Source organism: Ceratina calcarata, unplaced genomic scaffold, assembly GCF_001652005.2.
Source record: "Ceratina calcarata isolate Rehan_Ccalc_2016 unplaced genomic scaffold, ASM165200v1 scaffold312, whole genome shotgun sequence".
In the NCBI taxonomy this organism is placed as follows: Eukaryota; Metazoa; Arthropoda; class Insecta; order Hymenoptera; family Apidae; genus Ceratina; species Ceratina calcarata.
Window position 1 is genome coordinate 60853 of NW_017153779.1, and position 23595 is coordinate 84447.

The following is a 23595-nucleotide window of genomic DNA, read 5'->3' on the forward strand; positions in this document are numbered from 1 at the left end:
TTCCGATGCAGTATTTGGTAAATTTGTCGCAAATTTGCTGTAAATTATCTACCTGCGATATATGTATTTAAATTTGTTCTGGGAGAGGAAGACTGTTATCAGTAATGGGACATGTGTCGTTCCTGCTCGATATTCGTGAAACGCGACCCGACGAATGAACATATCTGACTGCCGCGAACCCAGATTGACAGTGTAATCAAAGCAAGTGGGCAAATCAGCCAGAATTTGACGGATTGGCACGCGCAGATACCGCGATTGTGCTACATCTCCAGCTGACAATTGGCGAACGCGTACAAGTGCGTCGTCGACATCGATTCGAGGTTAATATCGTTCTGGCTGGCACCGATTGCGAGAGGGAGTGCGATTTCCCGTAATAACACGCTTTATCACATTCTTCTCCTATTTTCCTTCGGTATTGAATCAACATTAACATGAAGTTTGACTAAAGAGACTTCTTCATTAAAACAATCACTCCTGCTTCTTCTACAGCATTTTTCAGTTTGGAAAAAAACTGTACTTAAAAGAGAAATAAAAATAATGTAATATTCATTGCATTCAATTTATTCTATTGTAAAATATTTAAAACAATAGATTCTTATTTGTCGGAATATAAAAATGAAAATTAATCGAGTGTACCAAATGTTGATTCTATTGAATCCTATGTATGAATTTTGTTTACTGAAGATTCAATAATTCTGTTAATATATTTTCATAAATTCGTTGTATCAAGTAATTTGGGAGCACCAGGCCTCGATTGAATGAGAAAAAATAGGAACAAATGGGAAAGTATGGACGTAATAAAATAAATTCATACATGACAAAGAAGAAAGGGGAACGGAAGGAAACGAGATTTAATTGCGACAGCCGTTATATTAGAATGAACCCTGTAAAACTGATTCGCCGGGCCGTATATAAATTCATTATATTGCTCGGAACGCGAGATTAAAATACAGAGGAACAATGGAATCTATCCGAACGGATTACGGGATTTCAATATTTTTCCTTTCATCGCCCGATCTGTTTTAATCTATCAATCTAGGTCACGCAGACAAGTATTGCTTTGTCAAACTTCATACAAGCCAGGTCATCGTTTATTAAAAAACCGGGCCAAATACCAATCCTTTTTGTAACAGAGATCTTCCCCTATTCATAGATTTTAAGGCATCTTCAACTGCTGCTTATATTATCTATCAAGACATCTGAGAAATTATTTATAAACGATCAAAGACTATCTTACTTGAAAAATTAAACTAAATCATTAAATATAAGATGAAATTGTAGTCGTGTAATAAATTATGTAAAAATTATGCAATTAACTACATGAAAAATTATCATTGTAATAATCCGAGCCGATAAAAATCGATCCGACTGGATTAAATGAATGAACAAGTCGCGCAGAACTGAAAGTGGAATTTTGCATAGGAGAAGGAAGTGGGCGCCGGTTTAATGCATAATTTAAAAGTGTACTCTTTTATCTCTGTCAAGGTTTTCTACGTTCGCCCTCTTCTTATCGTTGCCTTATCGTCGTCACGCTCGGAACAAGAATATTTCGCTAATGAACCTCCGCGCGTCTCGGCATCTCCTTATGCGATCTAAATCGTAATTTTCTGCAATTTCGCGTTCTCGCAATTGCGAGGAGAAAACAGAACCGACTCCCGAGCACGTAAGCGCAATTGCGATTTTTTTCGTTTCTACATTCAAAAACCGAGCGAAGGAGAATTATGAGATGCGTTGTTAAAATGGAAACTATTCATTTTCTAAAAAAACGTTTTGTATACTTATTATGAATTATAAGAAAAATTATAATAAACAGAATGCAGTATTCTTTCATATTTAATATCATTTTATTTTAATACTACTTTCATATTTTAATATCGGAATATATAAGTATCATTACTGTATTGTTGTTTCTTATTCAAAACTTAAATCTAATTAGACTAAACTCAACATCGGTTTTGAAATTAGTTTTATACATTTATTACATTCATAGTTAAATATGACACAAATGCAAGTCAAACTAAAAATTCGTATGTACAGAGTTGATTACTGTTACTGCTAACTATTAAACGAGGAATAAAATATTTGGCTATAACAACCAAACCTGAGACTTATGAATTACGCTGGCGTAAGTTTCGCGTGTCCACCCCTCCCGGTTTCGCAGCAGCAGCAGCAGCAGCAGCGAGGGAAGTCATTCATTACGTGGATGCCGCGAAGATATTTATTATGAATGATCGTGGTCGTCGTAAATAAGGAACCGAGAACAGTGAGTATAAACAAACAGCGATTGCCTACCTGACGATATATCTCGCGGGGTGGCGAATGGGGGCGGTAATCATGTCGCGCCGAACGAAACGCCCCAAGATTTATTGCTTCTATTCTTGCTTCGACGTGACTCCACTCTTCCTTACATTTCCTTTTTCTATCGCCAATAGAATACGTATCTATCGTTCGTTAAGGATTTTATGACTGTAAGTGAAAATAATGTCACATCACTGAAACTTTATTATATGATGTTAATTATTGCTACGAATGTACGTGAAGAATGTGGGGAAGATTTACCAGTTCATTTAAAAGTTATTGCAACTTTAATTAATATTACCTTTTTTCCTGCGTGTCTTTAGTTCTGTTTTTACAACCACTAATGCTGCACACTGGCATATTTTATTATTTTACACTATTATACTTTTATATTTACTGTTATGTATAATTATTCATTTAGATTTAGACCCTTAATTAGTTATTGACAATTAACGATTGGGGGTTTCTAACTCTGAAATCAGCAGTTGGCAGTGTACCTTCATTCACTGACAACTGTCGATCAAAGAATTTTGAGAAATAATGCAATTGATACATTCTTTATCTTTATTCAATAAATATCGTATTATGCATTTCACTTCAGCATACTTGTGTTTCCTATAAATGCACGAAAATCCTCAGTCTAGTTATCACGTATGTAATACCATATATTTATACGGATGTAGCAGCACAATAAAAATGATTGGAATAACAACAATTTACATAAAATCCAAGCTAAGTTGTTTGATTCTTATGGACAATATCGTACATACACGTGCACGGCAATAAAAGGAGAGAAAAAGTAGCGTGTTCCTCCTGAGAGGAGAACGGAAGAGAGAGGAACGAACATGCGAGTATTACCCAGCTAGCTTGTACGAGCGTAGCAAAGAGGGAAGGGAAAAAAGCGCGGGGCGGAGTTTGCCGCAGGCATCGCACGGGTAGGTGACGCCGTTTTTACGTGATTTATATTGAACCGGCGGAGCGTGTAAAGTTGCTAGAAACATAGATATCCTAGTTAAGAACCGGCAGATCGTCCGAGGAAATTGCCTACCCGTTTCGAAATCTCCCATTTTCCATCACGAATCATTGCATATGCAGCTTTTAATGATTAAAAATGAAATCTTTGACAACTTTTTTCAAGATACCCTCGCACTCTAAAAATTGAGACAAGTATTTTTAGAAGTATTATCTGGCAGTACTTTATTATCAATAGAATTCCCTTAATATTTGTTTCGATCTTCCGACAATATGTATGAGTGAAATGTTGATTTAACGTTAAACACAGTATGCTAGCTCATTCTTATGATATTTCACATTTAAAGCGATGCCTTAATCTTACTTAACAAATATATAATGACCTGATTAATGAATCTATTCGCAAAATCGGATTTAAGGATGTATTGGCTATACAGTCAATCCCAAAAGTTTATGCACTTTAGAAACGCATTTTTTAAAAAGAAATCAGACGTCGGAAGAACATTGTTAATAATAAACAACAACAAAAAATTTTTCGTCAGCGTCAATACTTAATTGGATATTTCCTTCTATACTTTTTAGCACGTAGCTATTTATTATTAGCATTATTCTTCCGACGTCTGATTTCTTTTTAATTATAGGAAATGTGTTTTTCTAAGGTACATAAACTTTTGGGATTGACTGTATAGCCAATACATCCTTAACACGTTGAGCGCCACGTCAGCCATCGGTGGCTGACACCGCGTGTTTCAGCGCATCTAAGCGGAGCGCGTGGCTTGACGGGCACTTCCTTAAAAATCAACGTGGCGCTCAACGTGTTAAGTACTTGCGTAGCATGCTTAAAGTTAGATCGTCCATTTTATCTGATGCACTCGAGATTCTTACGCAAATAAACATACTTTCTGCGTTGTTGCGAGAAAAAAGAGTCGCGTAATATGTTGCATCGACGCCAAAGTACGGAGATAAAGAATAATCGCAACACGTAATTGCACAATACGCCCCGCAGAAAGTTTACAAGAATTACGCTAGATAAGACAAAGTATGGTTGCTTTATAGTGCGAAGTACGATATAGCGTTGTCGGAGAGATAGGACGGTATGGACTGGTGCGTAGTTAACACACCCCGGTTAACGTGCTTAGTTGAATTCAGTGAAAAAGGTAAGGAAAATTATAACGACGAAGTGGAGTTAGCAGATGGTGGCATAACTCGAAGTAGAGCTTTTTAGAAGAGATTTCGCACGACCGGTCATCCTCCGATTCAATTTTAAAACTTATTGCTAAACAAATCTCTGTCAAACTTCATATTATTAGTCATTCTTGTTCTTGTACGATTAAAATCCCTCGTGAAGCTGTTGAAATATATTGTTGAAACATAGAATCTAACAAATGTTACGACTGTTCTAGGAATCTCATCCTATCGAAGGATAACCCGGACAAATATTGAACCGCGAGGCGTTTAGTAATTTAATTGATAACAGGTCCCTAAGTGCAGGGACGTATTAAAGCAAAATTGACAAACATGACTCGCGGGAGTAATAAATGTCGGGATTATTTATCGGCCGCGAAGACAATCGCGTTGCTTTCTAAAAATGCAGTGTTACCGACGTCGATTGGTATCGTTAATCAACATTTTGTTCGTATTTATGCGAGGATTATCCAGCCACGCAATTATGGGTCTCTAATTTATTAGGTTTTCCAGTTAATTTCCTGGGAGTTTTTTCAAAAAATTCACATTCGCAATCTATCAGATCCGCAATTTATTAAGTCATGTTATTAAAAAATATATATAAGCAAAGAAACAACAAGATCTACACACTACAACAAACAAAAAGTGCCATATGAACATACATATGTATAAAAAAGTACCAATTCCATTTAAAAAAACGAAGTTGACCTTCAAATCTCTTAAGCACCTCCACCTGTAGACAAATTATGTGCACCACCGAACGTGTCCATGCGATCTGAATAACAACTCTACGATTTGATTGCGGTCTGCAATGTTTTACATTTTAATAGAACTACCTTAACAACGAAATGCAATTAAACTTTTGTTATTGACTATGTTTAATCATTGATCAAGTTGATATAATGGAATGAGATGAGGACACATGCTATGCGTCCACCTCACCCTATCCGTATAAAAAAGTTCAAAATCACACCCTATACTCCTCTCCTCTCTCTCCTTTTTTCAGAATTCCTACCAATTTCAATCTCTGCCAAATCATACAATCGCGTTGCTTTCTAAAAATGCAGTGTTACCGACGTCGATTGGTATCGTTAATCAACATTTTGTTCGTATTTATGCGAGGATTATCCAGCCACGCAATTATGGGTCTCTAATTTATTAGGTTTTCCAGTTAATTTCCTGGGAGTTTTTTCAAAAAATTCACATTCGCAATCTATCAGATCCGCAATTTATTAAGTCATGTTATTAAAAAATATATATAAGCAAAGAAACAACAAGATCTACACACTACAACAAACAAAAAGTGCCATATGAACATACATATGTATAAAAAAGTACCAATTCCATTTAAAAAAACGAAGTTGACCTTCAAATCTCTTAAGCACCTCCACCTGTAGACAAATTATGTGCACCACCGAACGTGTCCATGCGATCTGAATAACAACTCTACGATTTGATTGCGGTCTGCAATGTTTTACATTTTAATAGAACTACCTTAACAACGAAATGCAATTAAACTTTTGTTATTGACTATGTTTAATCATTGATCAAGTTGATATAATGGAATGAGATGAGGACACATGCTATGCGTCCACCTCACCCTATCCGTATAAAAAAGTTCAAAATCACACCCTATACTCCTCTCCTCTCTCTCCTTTTTTCAGAATTCCTACCAATTTCAATCTCTGCCAAATCATTTGAATAAGTTACTTAATAAACTGATCCTGTTAACTTCTCAAAGAAATTCGATTCCTTTGATCCAATATTAAAAAAATTATTCAGTTATAAATGACGTATGTTCAGTTTTGCACTAATAAAGTAAAAGATATAAAATCTATACTAAATAATTGTAAATCACGAAGTTGGCGTAACAGTTGAAATACGATAGTTGTAAAAGCCAGTTTACTTCACTGTACGAAAGCCACTCGTGACGAGGAAGACATTCTTTTCTGACACACTGTGCAGCGAGGAGCGGTTACGCGTGTATGTGTCCAGTCGGGGCGAGCAATTTAACAGCAATCCACGCGAGCCGGCAAGAAACGTATAACAGCGTGCAAGTGCAACGGCTGCCAACACTCGACAGCTGGTCAACGAAAAAAGCTCCTCGAACTCGGATTGCTTTCGAACCGATCGAGACGTTCGCGTTCGGAACTCGCAAAAAACAACTGAAGAAGCAAACAGTTCGTCTTACATCGCATCTCGACGAACTCAAATTAATTATATGAATTATTTTAATGAAACTGATAAAAATCTTCAAGTTCTACCATTCTCTCTTTATTAAGTTCATTTCTTTAATTAGAGGATGTAATTACAAGGAAATTGGTATACCATTTTTATGGGTACAGAGGAAAGTGCTCATAATTTACAAAAGTAGATGAAACAAAATCTAGATCGCGTATTATTAAATCTAGAAAATGTAAAATCCTTGGGATTATATTAGATCATTTAAATGTGGTCAGAAAAATAATTTTACAGTCTATTAATTACCTGATCCCTCGCTCGGCTAATCTAATCCAAGAAACTCGACAAGGAGTTAAATCGATCGGAGGAATGTAAGAGGGACACCGGTAGAAGACAGCCATTTATAATCTTCTCAGTCTCGTAAACTTCATTAAGTCCAACGTAATATTGTATCTATGCGTTTATGCAGCGCGTAGAGGAGGTCGTCGAAGTAATCAAGGATCAGCTACTTCCAATTAGAAATGCCTCTCATCGGGTTCCTCGTGGTCGCGTGCAACGGAAACCGGTGGTAAATGAGATTGATTAACGGGATTCGCCAAAGAGAATGCTGTTTCCTATTTATGGCGCGACACACGTCCCATTCTTCGGGTGAGCTAATTGTAAGCTCTCTTCCAAATTGCTTTGGTCCTATCGATACAGCCTCTCATTTCGCTTCGATGAAAGATTATGAAGATTAACGAGACAAACTGATAAAAGAATTTATCGTCATCATGAACAGAATTATCTGTTTTATGAAGAAATTTATTTTTAAAAACAGATTTTCTATAGCTTATCGATGTTCTTAATCATTCAAATACAAACAATATAAATATGAATAGTACAGTAGAAAAACTGGCTATGTCCATTTTTGTTTAATCAATTATTACATCCTTGATTTTACTCTACAATAATCTCAATTATTATTAGTGTTATATTTTGAGGAAAGTATATGTATACTTTAAATATTGACAAACTGAAATTTATAAACATCTGCACATAGCCAGTTTATTTATATAGGAGAACAAGTTGAAAAATTACACGAATTTAATAAAACATGCAAATTATATTTATTATCTTTGGGATAAGGTCAATTAATTGCATGCATTTCTTTCTTATATTTAATATAAATTTCCTATATTTTATAAACCGCCGCAATAGCATAAACATATACAGATAGATTCCGTGTCGCATGTATTACTTTAATACATAACGCCGAGCGGGACGAAGTTATAATGTAAAAGTAAGGAGAAAGTTTTGTGAGGAACTCGTCGCCGCGGTTGGATAAACTTGTTTACCAGGACTAGGAGCAAGACTGCGGGCGCGGCGGTGTTTGCGAATAAATACACTAATATACGAATATACATACACTACATCTTAAAAGTATGCAGACACTACTTACGAATTGTATCATACACATGTATATTTCATAGCGTGCCAATTCTTGTGTGTATGATTCGAATCACTATTGTCAATCCATTTGCATCAAACACTTCCAGCCATAAATGAATATAGTTATAAATAAAATTAATAGAATATTTTATGGAATAAATGCTGTCACGTTTAATACTATGTTACATATACAATAATGACCCTCACCGAGCAGGCAGTGGCCCCAGTGGTGTATGATTCAGTGGCTTTATTATTTTATTAAATTCAATTTGGAATAGAAATAGAGGCATTTGCATATACTTTTGATCGGCAGTGTACAAAAGCAGAAGCTATGCGCATAAAGAATGTACGCGGACGCGGGTGTCGGGAGAACAGTGTCAGCCCTCGCGTGCGAAACGAATTTGTGCGACAAATTCGTCGAAAAGAAATTGTCGCGTTTCTCAAACAGTGAACCTGTGTTGCCGTTCCGACGACCAATAAACTACAACCAACTTTTAACCACTAACTGACACGTACGAAATCTGTACTTTCTTTCAAAGTTTTTCCTCTAAAGAAATGGTCGTTAACTTGGTTGTTTCCAAGTATTTCTATATCTATCATGTTCGTATCGTGCCAAACTCCATCAGTAACTTGAAATCGATTAAGTAATAAACAGATGAGATAGTCGAGTGATCAAATAATGAATAAAGGACCACGAGTTTTTAATTAATTGATTAAATAATAAATACAATGATTAATAATATAATATGTGGATAATGAATTGATTAAATGATAAATAAATGAGGAGGATTCTTAAATAGATAATGGTTAATTAGTTGACCAAATGACAAATAAAATAATTAGCAATTTAAAGTGAGTAATCACCGCGCAGACATTATTTAAATTATAAATTCGAAGTACTTCTGAATTGATAACACGATTACGACTATTATTAATGGCTAAGAGATATTTTTATACTAAGTTAGATATTAATATAAAATTGTTTAGCTCACTATCATATATTAATAAGCAAACTTCGATAGAAGATAGAATTAACTAATTTAAAGTTGAAATTTAGAAAACTCGTACATGTGACTCACCGGTTCCGTCGATTCCCTATTAAATTGTCATCGCGACGTATCGACAGATCAGGTCAGCGTCGGGAATATTAATAGACGTCGGCGCAGGAAGGCCGAAATCTCGTTTCCGAGACGTTGAGAACTAGTTCGACTGACCCCGTAATGTGACGGACGTTAACGAAGAGAATGACCGAGCATAGGTGGGGTGCGGTATTTTCTCAGCGAGATAATTGGTCCTAATAGGCATCCGGTGCTCGACTTACCGAGGCTCTCGTCCTTTCTTCATCGAATCCCAAGGGCACGAGAACCTCGACCAGACTATGCTTATGTTTTTATGTCGGGAACCCGCTTATCCTCGTATCACTGTTGCATGCGTGCCATGTACACCGCTGTTGATAAATCTTATGATTTATTGTAAATCATATAAAATGCGTCAATAATAATCATTGTTTAATAATAAATAATCATAATAATAAAAATCTTTATAATTAATGAATTGCAATTTGCAAAAATGCATTAATTGAATGATCGTCGTTAAGCAAATAATTCACATATTATCACATCTAATGAAACACAAGCATAATCAATTATTTCTTATTGACTTATATAATTGCATAACTGAACTGAGGCATTTCATACACATCCAATCTAATAGTAACCATTAATTGAAAGATTGTACTAAATCATGAAATAAATGATACAATTGCGATCATATAACAAACAGTTCTAACAACAAGTATGCTACTATAAAATGTAGTACGCTTGGGCGATTAATCTAACCAGATTATCGAACAACTCTTTCCCCCTCGAATCTAATCTCGGGCTTAATAAATGGCCGTCGTTACGCTAGAGTAGAACTTTTGACGCACGACTATCGCAGACAACACACCGGACCGAAATAGCTCCGGATTAATTGAATAATTAATCAGCTTGCAGGCGAAAACCGCTGCGGATGACGTTCTCGTAATCTTCGTCCGTTGCGGAACGCTGACGAGCAACGATAGTAAATCTCCTTCTCTACAGAGATGCGAACTTCCGCCTCGCGTAAAACCGTCGCACCTGCAACTGCATTTACCCAACGGCGCCAGACATAAGTCCCAACGCTGTATCCTAGTCACGAACAATTACAAGATTCTTTTTATTCAAAATCTGTTGATAATATTAGATTTTGAGGCTGTGGTTCATTTTAAATAACACTTATTTAATTTATTTATTTACACCGTTTGTCTAAAAGAATCTGATCAATAAATTACAACTTGATACCAATACTCTACCGTCTTATCATTTTGCTAAACCCATTCCCATTAGTTTTAACCAGTTAAGTGTGTTTGACGACTATATCCGTCATGGAAGAATGGCAGAATTTTGTGTTATGACGACTATATCCGTGAATAAATTCATTCATTTTCTAAAATAAAGTCGTCTTTTTGACCCAATATTTCAACAGAGCCACTTACTCTGTGTTTGACGACTATATCCGTCATGGAAGAATGGCAGAATTTTGTGTTATGACGACTATATCCGTGAATAAATTCATTCATTTTCTAAAATAAAGTCGTCTTTTTGACCCAATATTTCAACAGAGCCACTTACTCTGTGTTTGACGACTATATCCGTCATGGAAGAATGGCAGAATTTTGTGTTATGACGACTATATCCGTGAATAAATTCATTCATTTTCTAAAATAAAGTCGTCTTTTTGACCCAATATTTCAACAGAGCCACTTACTCTGTGTTTGACGACTATATCCGTCATGGAAGAATGGCAGAATTTTGTGTTATGACGACTATATCCGTGAATAAATTCATTCATTTTCTAAAATAAAGTCGTCTTTTTGACCCAATATTTCAACAGAGCCACTTACTCTGTGTTTGACGACTATATCCGTCATGGAAGAATGGCAGAATTTTGTGTTATGACGACTATATCCGTGAATAAATTCATTCATTTTCTAAAATAAAGTCGTCTTTTTGACCCAATATTTCAACAGAGCCACTTACTCTGTGTTTGACGACTATATCCGTCATCGCTTGATTATCGCGACACACACTGGGGCGCACTTTGCAAAATGATCGACACAGTTAACTGGTTAACACGCGGGCAGAGGACGGCTAGCCAGCGGCGCAGCTAATCCGCCAGCCCCGAATCCACAGTCATAAATTACTTAAATACTTATACAGATTTTTCATTAACTTGTTTTCGTAACTATTATTTTGTCTCGAACTGCACAAACTTTGGTCGGTATTTCTCGCTTAGGTTCAACATCTTCTGTCGACGCTGTAAGGGTTAAAAAGTTTACAAGAGAGTGAGACACGATCCAAGAAAGTACGCGTGTAGATAAGTGTTTGACATTCCAGACGGTGTGCCTCATATCGTTTTACGAGCGGCGTAGTCTTCCGGTTGATAAGGCGAGTTAGGAATCGATACTTGGCGAAACTTGGCCCGACACGTGTAGCGATCGAACTTGCTACCTTAGCAAAATAAACAAAGAAAGAGAGAGAGAGAGAGGGAGAGAGAGAAGCGGACTTTTTTAGTGACTTCGTCTTTACACAGTTCTTTTCCAGAATAATATTATAACAAACCATAACATCTGCTACACAAAAGAATTGGGGAACTTCGTTGGTTGTAATAAAACCATTTAAAAATTTCAAAGTTCTATAACTTTGCATTATTATCAGCAACATGACATATTAGTGCAAAAGATTAAATGTCTTGCTAATGACAATAATAATTATAAATTCTCATCTACGTATTCTGCGTCACAATTATCATTTTCACTAGGCTAGTCATTAATCCCTTAGTTACAGTTAGTACAGTTCTGTGGAAAGTTGATGAGTCTCTTACATCCAGTCTGTGGTAGAAACAAGAAATCGATTGGTCGTAAAATGTCGCGTTGTCTTTTAAACAGCTCGAGCGACATGAAATTTCGCTCGGGAAGTTGAGAAATAATTATCTTATCACCGTAAATAATTGATATTCCGTATGATCACTTTTTACGACTTCGCGTGCTCAACATTTCTCGGATTACCTTTCTCTCCACCTTTCACCGTCGTCTTCTCTTTTATTGCGACTCGATTTCCTCCGCGACGTTATCTTTATCAACTTATGAGATGTATAATAACAGTTTGAGGAAGCAGCCAAGTTTTGCTTACCGTTTTATCGCGGTATAAATATGCGGCGTAATGTTACATGAAAGTGACAGACAATAAAATTGCGTTATACCTTGCAGATAGAAAAAATTAGGTCAATGAAATATTTCAGGTAGGATCTTCGCTTTCTGTGAGATTAATGTGTGGGTAACTCATTACAGCCTGATTCAACATACATATACACAAATCTCATTGCATTTAATGGGATCGGAGTGATTTTTTTTATAGAAATGAATTATCCACATTTCTCGGGAGATTTGAGACTGATATAATTTATGAATACATTTCCATAGAGATATTATTAAATGTTCTAACATGATATCTGTTCTAGTTTGGAAATTATATAAATAACTTTATAAATCAAATAACCTTATCAGAGTCCAGCATGAAGTAGAATTAAAGGAATAGCAGGAATAAGAATAAGTTACTTCATTAATTTTATTTGAATCAATACTAGAATTAGATTATGTAGGTTCCATAACAGTAGATATAATTTTAACCGAATACCAGAAAATCAAATAGCATGCAACGAACGGAATTCTTAACTAACATAAATTCTCGTGAATGTATTAGAATTAATTAATTAATCTTCTTAAGATGTAACTATACCTCCGGTTCCACGCGGTAGAATCCTTGCAATACTCACGAGTCGAAATGCAAATTACTTCTAAACAGTCGTACAATTTAGCATCCTCAGTATAACGGATCGGCGATGAGATAACGACCCTGCAAACGCATCGAGCGTCGCGTCGTCGCAACCGTCGTCGATCCGACGACCCATTTCGAGAGCCGCTGCGCAACAGAGTCACACGGATGCTGTGCGTCGAACGTTGCACGAGCCACGGTGATCGGTGGATGTGTTATGCAAATTCGATTTGCGCGCGCTCCTAATTTCCACGCTGCGCCGCGGAACCGAATTATAAGCCCGGTAACGAGATTTACGGCGACGCGCGTGCAAGCCGAAGAACTGTCGCGGACCTTGAGAGCCTGCCACCGGGTCAATCGACTGTGTAAACATCACAGAACGAGATACACAGCGGTCTTCGCTTGAACAGCCTCAGTGGTAAATGGCAGAGAAGACTTATTTATAACGGTTCTATGTTTAATAATTGTATGTATCTATGTTATTTTAGGCGATAACGGAAAATGAACTATTTCTCCGGACGCTAGAATTATGTCCTAAGTAACTGTTTCGAGCCACGATGAGCGTGGAAATAAACAGATTCGTGCCGAGTGTAGGTATGTATAGCGTTGTGCTAGCTAATTTATCGCGCCGTCGACTCGTCCCATGTACGCGACTTTTTGAACCTGCCCGTTCCCTGGCTATTACCACTGTACAGAAAAAGTATTTATAACCCCAGATAGACTTTCATGATCGTCATGAGATGTAGAACTTAATTTATCGAAAGCTGGAAACAATTTGCAATAAATTCTATTTGAGTAAATATATTAATGTTAAATGTATACAAAATGATATCATGAGATCAATTCCTTATCATTCAATGAACCAATATATTTATAATATCGAAATAAATAAAAATCCGATAGAGCCGAGAGAGAGTATGCCGCATGTGGGAGGATTTCCCAACCCAAATAACAATTGAGGCCTTTTGTTGCTTTTGCAACGTGTGACCGAGCGTTATCTTGTTGCAAGATGACGTGCCGTGTTCCGTTACCTAAACAGTCTTTATCTTCCGAGTTCATCACTCCATGCGAATCAGTTGCTACTGGTGGCGATCTGCATTGGCAGTCTGACCAAGATGGAGCAATTCATAGTACACTACTTCTTTCCTTTACATCCCACCATGTACAGAGCAAAACCTGCTTAGCGTAGATATTTGATTTTGCATTGAATGTCAACGATTCTGCAGGGTGAAGCCACGATTTTCTTCGCTTAAGGTTGTGATACAACACCCACTTTTTGTCGCATGTTATGATTTTATCAGCAAGAAGTCTACTTAACATTGACAGTTTCACAAATTACGTATCTTGAACTTTGAAGTAATCGTAAGCTTCAGATTTCAAATCCTGACGAACACAGTGATCCAATGATATAAGATAAAATAGAATAATTCATGTAACAGTATTTGGCATGCAAATGAATCCTAACTAAAATTCTAGTTTATTTCGAAGTTTTTGAATTTTTTTGTCATCTTATATCATTGTGTTCGTCAGGATCTGAACTGCACTTGAAAATGTTCTAAAACGTTGAAGGATCGCGTATATCATACTCGGCGAAGCGGCGACAGGGTTTCATCGAGCGTGCCGCGACAGGCAACAATGACTCGGGATGGTGCGACGCGTACGGTATTTTTATAGTTTCGTCCCCGTTCGTGTACGTTACGTTTTCGGTAACAAAAGCTCGCAGCTCAAACAGATTGATATGCGATCGCTCTTAGCCGAGAGAACTCGAAACTTTTCAGACAGCAAAATAGCTTTCTCGTAAAAAACGGGTGGCCTCGAAATTCGTTGTTGTTCGGCGAGGAGCCACGCGGAAAAAGGGACGCGAAAATGTAAAGGCACAAAAGACTATACGGTCGGCAAGAAAAATAACCGCTGTGATTGATCTGTTCCAATTTCCTTTCACTGCACTTGCTTCGTACTACGAGATTCTTTCAATAGTGTCTGAACTATCTAGCGGTATGCTTTCAACCGATACTTACAACAAACTAGATCTGTTATATTATACTTAATATTACTTAACTATAATACACAAAATTATCTTTTTTGGCATAAATTCAGGTACACTTAGTTTTATGAAAATGTATACAGTTTATTATTATTATATAAAGAATCTTTTATTACATGAAACATCAAAATTAAATAGCACCTGCCTTTTTTACACATATAAGATACAGAACAATCGATGGAAAAAAAAACATAGATATTATGCAGTAATGCAATACAAGAATTTTGTTATTTTTTGCTGTTTGTGTATCGTTATAATTCCTACATTCATTTTTGTCCCTGATTTCGTTCCCAAAAATGTGGTCACTGTCCCTATCCCCAAATGACACAACCATCCTATTACCCCATCAGAAATGTTCTCAATACTTCTCTTTCCTCAGTAAAAAATAGATTTTTGTCTACGTAACAATATAAGAAGTGAATTCGTGTGAATGCTTAGCGTGAACGGAAGCGAAATGCAATGTTTGTGACAAACGTCTATGCGTAATTGCGAGTTCTGTACGTCGGCCGGGTGAATTTATAGGCGGTATAAAAAACGCTGACCTTGTTATTGTGCCGTGTGTTCCCCCGTCGTGGATATGGGGTACCCGGGCTTTTACAGCCGCATTGGGTGTAATTTAAGTGCCGGCGGGACACTCCTGCCCGCGGGAGTGCACTATACCATTTTGCATTAACCTAAAAAGGGTTTCTCCAGCTCGCTGGCAACTCTCGCCACTTACACTGTGACCTCCGTTCCTCGATGTTAGCCATACCGCGTCGCCAACGAGCTGCTGTTTATAGCGGACACACACCCTTCGGGTTTCAACGAAACCGATGTCCAAACGGAACTTAAGTCTTTATGTTACCGTTCTAGTGCGTTTGTCAAACAAGCGAAGAAACATATTTTTGTAATTGTGCCCTTTTCATCACCTCATACGAGCAGTATTTAAAATTTCACAACGTCGCGACGCGTCGCGCACCTTCCCGATGTTCTTTCACTCTGGGATAAAGATATTTCGTAAAGTGTATTTCTTAGAATTTAAATTATTCAATTTGAAACATCTCTTAAACTATTAATTCTTCGATATAAATAACAAGGTACTTTTTTTATGAAGAATCTCTAGGTGCTTCGATTGGAACTTTAGGAAATACCTCGTTCCATTTAAAAGACAACAAACTTGACCTACATATGACCTTTACGCATCCACTCATGAAAAACTAATAATAACACCAGAATATGCCCCACTCGATACCATTCGAGCCTCCTCTGAAACATACTTCGTTATGAGCGACACTTATTGCGAGAAAATCAAAATGTCAAGGATAAGATACCCTGTATAGTAAACTAAGCCTTTTAACAATTCAAATAATATTAAGTTATTCGGTCTAATATTAAAGGAGTTTTTCAGTTTTTAAATAGATACGAATATTAATAGGAGTCACTGTATGATAAATATTAAAATTAACGATAACAACAAAAAAAGATAATTCTTAGATTTAGGCTCTTTAGTTTCTTTATTTCTAAATCAATACAATTCAAATAAAAATACAACCTCTTACATTTGGCTTGTTAATTAAAATAAACTTTAACTTTGGTACTTATAATTACTGACAAAACGAAACTTTTAATTTTTACTAAACTAATTGAGATCACAACAGAAATTATGAATAATCCTTTCTGTCCCCGCCTTCATCACCTTATCTTCCTTTTTACTTAAGTTAATTATTCTTATTCTTTCTCCTCACTACCTTGTGATTTATATTGTAATATAAAATTGCTGTTTATACGTTGGAATTCACAAACTGATCGAGCAATGAAAATATAATTAATTATCTAAACAACTAGCATTTCACAGTTGTCACTAACTTTTGTATCCAGCCACATAGGTTTGTGAAGTGGTAAACGTTGGTTAAATCTAGTCGTTTGTCATTCGATTCGCTCAAGTAATTTCCGTATAAATCAAGCGCCATCGTTGCTATCAGATTCCTCGTTCAACAAAAAACGTTAATCCCTCTGCTCGTTTATTAGACAAACGTTCATCGCGTTTGATTTTTTGAATCGGACAGTCGCCTTATTCTTCACCTGTTTATCCTCCGCGTCGAATGCCGCGAGGAAATAGCTAAGAAAGTTTTATGGTCGTTGTTTGAAAACCGTTCCCTCGTACAGCGAATCGACGTAACCTCGATTTTTCTTTCACAGTCGATTCGTCGTCGTTGGTGGTAACCGATGAAAAACGGGTTTAGTCCGGACATCGTTAGCTCGTTTATTGCCGATTAAAGTAGACTCGCCGGAGAGGGGAGAGAGAAGTCGCGAGCGATCGTCGTATTTGGGAGATGATTGCGACGGGGAACGGTAATTATAAATTACGCGCTTCTTATGTTTTATTGCGACGGGTTACGGTTCTTCTCTTACCGGCTACGCGCAATGAAAATCGCCGATACAAGCATTGTCCTCGACAATACGACTCCTCGCCTGGTCAAGGCCTGGGAACAGTTAACTACAAACACAGGCTTAAGCCTTACTGCGGTAAGTCGGTGGGACGTTCGTGTCTGTGCAAAATTTACCTGTATCCAAATGTTACTTTATTTATATTTCAAAACTGTGGACCTACGTTTATTTCTTGTAACACAGCGTAGTTATGAAATAATGAACCATGTAGTTTAATAAATATATGTATATATAGTTTAATAAATAATGAATAAACATAAACATGGCTATAATTTTAACTAAATAAACTAAGAATAATGTATTGAATATGAACGTGCGTGCTGGGACCTCAGAATTTATCCCGCACGACTCGCTTCCCCTCTTTTTCGCCCGTATTTCGATCCCCACTACTATTCTCCTCATGCGCCTTCGCTGACCATGCCTAGCATACCCCCATCAAGTACCAGTCCCCACCATGGTCGCGTCGTCCCCACTTTTCGGACGAGGGATAAATTCTGAGATCCCTGCGTGCGTGCTCCATGATCTAATATGGACGATCGAATCGGGCAACATACGCGCCACAGAGCGCTAGTAGATGCTTTTATTTCCCTGGTCTGGGCAGTTGCATTTAGCGAATATCGGAATCTGCACCACTTCTTTTCACAGATTTCGATTTCTTTATAAAGTAGAAAGTTGAATGGTGCTATTTGAATTTTTCTTAATATACACAAAAACAAGCATCGAGTACAAAAGGCAAGACTTTATACAATTAATGTGCCTTAAGAAAATAGCTCTTACGTTTTTCTACGAAATAAAATGCTTTTAACTTCTCGTACGAAATCATCAACTTCTCGAATATTTCTAAATATCCCTTTAAAAAATAAATAATGTTAAGGGAAACAAGATTCTCCACTATGCCTTGAAAAAATATAGCAGGTCTTTTTTTCGAGCTTAATCTCAGCATGAAATTTTGCTTGGAATATGCGCTTCCCGAAGATACGAGCGTATCAGGTAAACGTGATTCCTTTCAATAAAACTTGCAAGCAAACGAGTCAGCGAATCGTGTGCACGTATCAAAAACGTTCACGTCGAATCCAGCATCTTCCTGGCTATTATCGATCTCGTATATTTAGGTATATACGCGCGTTATACGTATTTCTGAAGCCGGAGCATTTTCCGCGGGATGCATGTTTGCCAATAAGAAAACGACAGTCTCGCCGTTCGTATTTTGATGCATCGAGAAACGTTCTAATTCACCGTTCGACTTCGGATTTCTACCGTAACCGTATAACTTATCTAATGTCTATCCAAGTTAGATTACTCAGGCCTGGATGCTTTTTGCGTGCAGGTGTGAAGGTGATCAAGCTCAATATGTTCATACTTACGAATCCGAGGAAATTTCAAGAATCAAGTTTCATTTCACGGGTTTTGATTGCTACTCATAAGGAATAAAATTTCGATAAGTATAATTACAATCTAATCATTTCATATAAGTTGTTTCCGAATCCTAGAATAAGTACCTGCAGATTTCGAAAATGTACTTAAAAGTAGTTCAATGTTATGAATCTATGATATGAATGATAAATGAATGAATAAATCTTTCACAAGTCGTACAGTAGAACCGTCATTACATGAACTAAGTGGGGGACAAATGGGGATGTGATCAAACATCTGACAGACAAGCTCAAACTGTGATTGATTAAACTCAAATTCTGTATAAGTACTTCAGACAATAGAAACAGAACACCTATATAAGTACAGTCGAATCTATGCCAGGTAGTTCCGAGCTTTTCACAAGTACTTTGGTAAATGGAAGCAATACTCGTAATTATACTCGAATCTTCGTCAAATAGATTCAAAACTTTTATGAATATCGTTCCAGAAATTCTCCGATCTTTCTATTCATTATTTTTTTACTTGTAAAATTAATTATGTTGTCATTTAATAATTATTGTTAATTTGTTTAACATGTATGACTGTAATTTCATAATCCATCGGATTTTTATATCAAGACATGTCCTGTGAATTAAATGTAGATTTAATTATCACTTATGTAAATTTGGTCAAAATTACACGAGATGTCCTTTTATCTCAAGTGCATTTCAGAACTATTAAATTTATACACCTGCGTAATTCACGTAAAACCATTTGCGAGGAACAATGAATTTTTACATGAATGAATACACTAAACCTTTTTATTTGTACTAAATGTAATTTAATGAATACCTGATTTCATTCGTAGATGCACTGTTTTATATGAATGTAGTACTGGCGTGAAATCATTCTGTTTGGTTGTTTATCCTGCATGTTGTCTGTTGATATTACGACTAGTCCCTGTGTGTACGTTTGCAGTTCTAAAAGTAAAATTGAAGTGCATGAAATCTCAAGCAGGCGAAGTTTCTTCGCGACTTCGGTTTCCTGTATAATTGAACCGTTGGTAAACTCATTACCAGGCAGTACCCTCTAGACTAGACAGTGCAGTTCAGTCTAGCTTTAATCTAGTTTTAGTTCGGCCCTGTTTAGACCTGCGCATCCACAAATTATATTGCGAATACAAATCTGTTCTAAGAATTTTTTTTAATTCAGAAAGTTTTCATCTAGTGAAGCATCTGTTCCTACTCACTTTCGAGCTCATATACTTTACCAATTTTCTGTCCCAAATCAGATAAATTGATAAGATAATAATTTGAGAAATAATAATAATAACAATAAAATATTCCACCCCATAATTAGATAAATTGATGAGGAGATAACACCACGTTAATAAATTTCTTGTAGATTGTCCATAAAAACTCCTGATTATATTTTTTGTTACGGGAACGAATTTTGTTGGGTGTTTGTAACTTATGCTATTTCCTCTGAACTGTACGCAACCAGAAGCATAACGCACGATAACAGATATTGTCGTTTTCGTTGCACGTAGTTTGATGCCGCCATAACGGAACTCGAGAACTACTCTGAACGTTGGCGGATAGGTAGGTGGAAGGACGTACCCCCGTACTGTAGTAGATTAAATTTTCGACAATGTTACCGGAATGCGCGGAGTAATATTCCGCTTCAGAAGAAGCGGCCCTTCGGTTAAATAGATGCCTTCACGTCGGAACCTTTAATAAGGTTCGTTCAGCACGCGTACCCGAATTAAAGATGATACCAGCAAATTTAGCATGTTACAACATACGCAACTCCGTCGATCATCCTTGTTAAGTATCTACATAGTTTGCCTAATTGAAAGTTCCTTCATCGCAATGCGCCTGAAATTATTAGTGTATTTGAAATTATCAGCAGAATAAATTACGCACGCGGTGTTCGTGATACGTGGTCATTAATCATTAAACGAGTGAATAAATCATGTTTCCCGTACATTCTACTAGGAAACTAAAAACGATCGCGGTAAGATATTACAATCATTCTTCCTTGATACATATCTGCTATGCTAAAAATCATATCTGGATGTATATGGTCAAGATCGTATCACACAGTGATTGCTATACATAGATGCATATTACAGTTGATCCATTCATAAATTTAAGTATGCCAAAACGTATGAACTTATGTGAGTGTGGAACATAAACTTGTAATTTATACAAATATAAAAACTAAGTAAAATATAAAACAAACGAAAATCACATTACAGTCGCTATTGTCCATACGTTGATTTCTAAAGTTTATGTAAGATTTGTAAATTGAAATATATCAAAACGTATGAATTTATAGGGAACATAATCTGTAAGTTATATGAGTATAAAAGGTAACCCAAATAAAGTATGAAACTAGTTTCTATTTAGATCGAACATTTTTTAATCGTCGTCACGTGTAACATGAGTTTGCATAAACGAGCATAGGTAATTATAGTATTTAATAATGATATATTATATGCATCCACTCGGGGGCATCCATCTTGCCGGGAGATTAATTCCCTTGTGCGAAGTCTAACCGTGAAAACCGCGCGCGCGGCTTGAATCGTAGGAAGCGAACGGACTTCATAATTCGCGACGACTCATCGGCCAAATCGTTCTCACGAAATTAATTAACGTCGTTACGTAAATCCTAAAGGACTTCGCGCGGCAGCCACGCGTCTTTTCGTCGCGTTACGCAACGGAATGGTGCTTGCGTGCCAAGGCAAATTAATTAACCCAACCCTACGACAAGGAACTACGACGCAAAGGCCCTCCTGGCCAAGCCGAGGAATAAGGAAATTGATATTTTAATGATCGGCCAACATCAAATTAATTGCTATTCTGAATCGCTTCTTTCTATTCCTGGTATATGAACGATGATTAATTATCATCATTAGGTATAACATAATCTTCATACATTCTAAAATAATTAAAGTTTCAGAAGGGTTAATTTGTTCAACAAGAAATATTAAATAATATATGAATTAAATAATCGAATAATACAGTTTAAACAAACTATTTTGCGACGGACAATGGCGGTTCTGCTGTATGAAGTATCGGACAACATGATGCGGTCTATACATAGGCGCTGGTTTTTCCCGGGAAGCATCAGACTACCCTATAATCGAATACTATGTATATATGCATATATACTTATTAATTGATTCCCTTTCGGATTACAATATTATTCTACCTTACTTCTACTTTACACTATCTCAATCTACCTTATTATATTCCCCTACGTTCTGGAAAGCATCGAATAATTGATTCAAACAAATGTTCTTCTTGATTTGAATGTAGCTTGTATCTTTAATACTAGAACTACCAAACCAGTAAAAATGACTGATTCTGAATGGAGAAATGCATTTATAAAAAAAAAGTCGGTAGTTCCTGGGACATTTATATTCTATTCAATATTAATATTCACTTAGAAATAGCAATTTCACATTAAACCTAACTTCATCTTCTTCAGACGAGCTAGGAAAAAGGGATAACGACTCCACTGACGAACATTTCTTGAGCTCCATTCATTATCCGAGAAAATCTATTTTTCATGCATCTGTCTTTAATCTCTATTAATAATATTGACTTATCAATTTCTTTAGTGTGTTCCTCCACTATCTCTTTAATGACTTCTGAATTTTCAATTAGACTTTGAAATTGTATATTCAGAAGGGATTCTCGATTACCTAATTCATCCTTAAGAGAGGATAATACGTCCCCCAGAGTTTTGGTGAGTGCACTGGTATCCGTGGCTTTCTTTGGTCTTTTGATTAATTCACTTCTCCGTTCTGCCAGAATTCACTAATAAGCGTTATTTCCGCAGTTTATGTTATCTTATCTATGAATAAACAAGAAGTAGATATTATTTATTTAGTTTAGAAACTTGATGAGTAATTTCGCTATCAGAACGTTATTAACATAATAGCTGGGTAACGATATCACGTTTGACGGACAGTCGGTTGGAAAACTGGTACTCCGGTATCTATCAACGTTTTCTACAGCGATGGATCCGCTCGTTAAAGCGGTCTCGCGTAAGCAATTAGAAGTTTTCGCGTCGTCCCACCGAGTGCCGAGGAACGCCCGACCGGAAGTTCTTTTGAGACTCGCCGCTAATTAAATTGTTTAATGGTGAAACGAGGATAAACACGCAGGCGCTGCCGCCGTGTGCGAATGGCAAATAGTTAACGAATCTTCTTCGAATTAAGTTCACGTTCGAATGATCAATCCCACCACGATCGTCATTAGGAAAATTTCAAACAACACTTAGTTTAATTATTCATTAATTTACTTCTCCTTAATTCATCATTAATGCCTGTATTAATATTTCATTCTTTATTATCTTTAAATTGCTTTCCTATATAGAATTATATTTCTTAAAAGTATATTTAAAAAGTTTTAATTACAAGTATTTTTCGTTCTATAAATGTGATATTACACGTTCATTCTTTTCAGATTAAGTGCATCGGGTCAGGATTTCTGAAGAGGGATACAGTTACTCGTGGCCTTGGAAGGGGAACGCATATTGTAAGTAATTTCTGATTACCGATATCGATAGAGGCCGTACCAGGAAGATCTATAATTTCGATCGGGACGAAAACCGAGGTTTTAATGAAACGCATCGCCGCGATTCGCGTGAAAGCGGCACAGGCCCCCGTGATTATTAGAAAGTTTCCCCTCGATTGTTGCCAGCTGACATACAGTGTGCTCTAATATTTAATCCCTATTTTCAAAACACTTCAATTAATCAGCCTTCAATGATCAACGATCATTTTTCAAAATCGTTTCAATTTCTATAAATTACATATGAAATGCTTGAAAAATTATGGAA

At 36.5% G+C, this 23595-nt stretch overlaps 1 long non-coding RNA gene across 3 annotated transcripts; it reads left to right on the forward strand.

The window, feature by feature from the left end:
- Positions 1–13076: 13076 nt before the first annotated feature.
- On the forward strand, positions 13077–23427 carry LOC113464270 (uncharacterized). Of its 3 annotated transcripts, none has more exons than XR_003389119.1 (3): positions 13077–13335; positions 13406–13511; positions 23220–23427. It is a non-coding gene; the product is annotated as an uncharacterized LOC113464270 (long non-coding RNA). The 3 variants fall into 3 exon arrangements; XR_003389120.1 differs by lacking the exon at positions 23220–23427 and adding an exon at positions 17140–17584; XR_003389118.1 differs by lacking the exon at positions 23220–23427 and having other exon boundaries at positions 13406–13719.
- Positions 23428–23595: the final 168 nt, after the last annotated feature.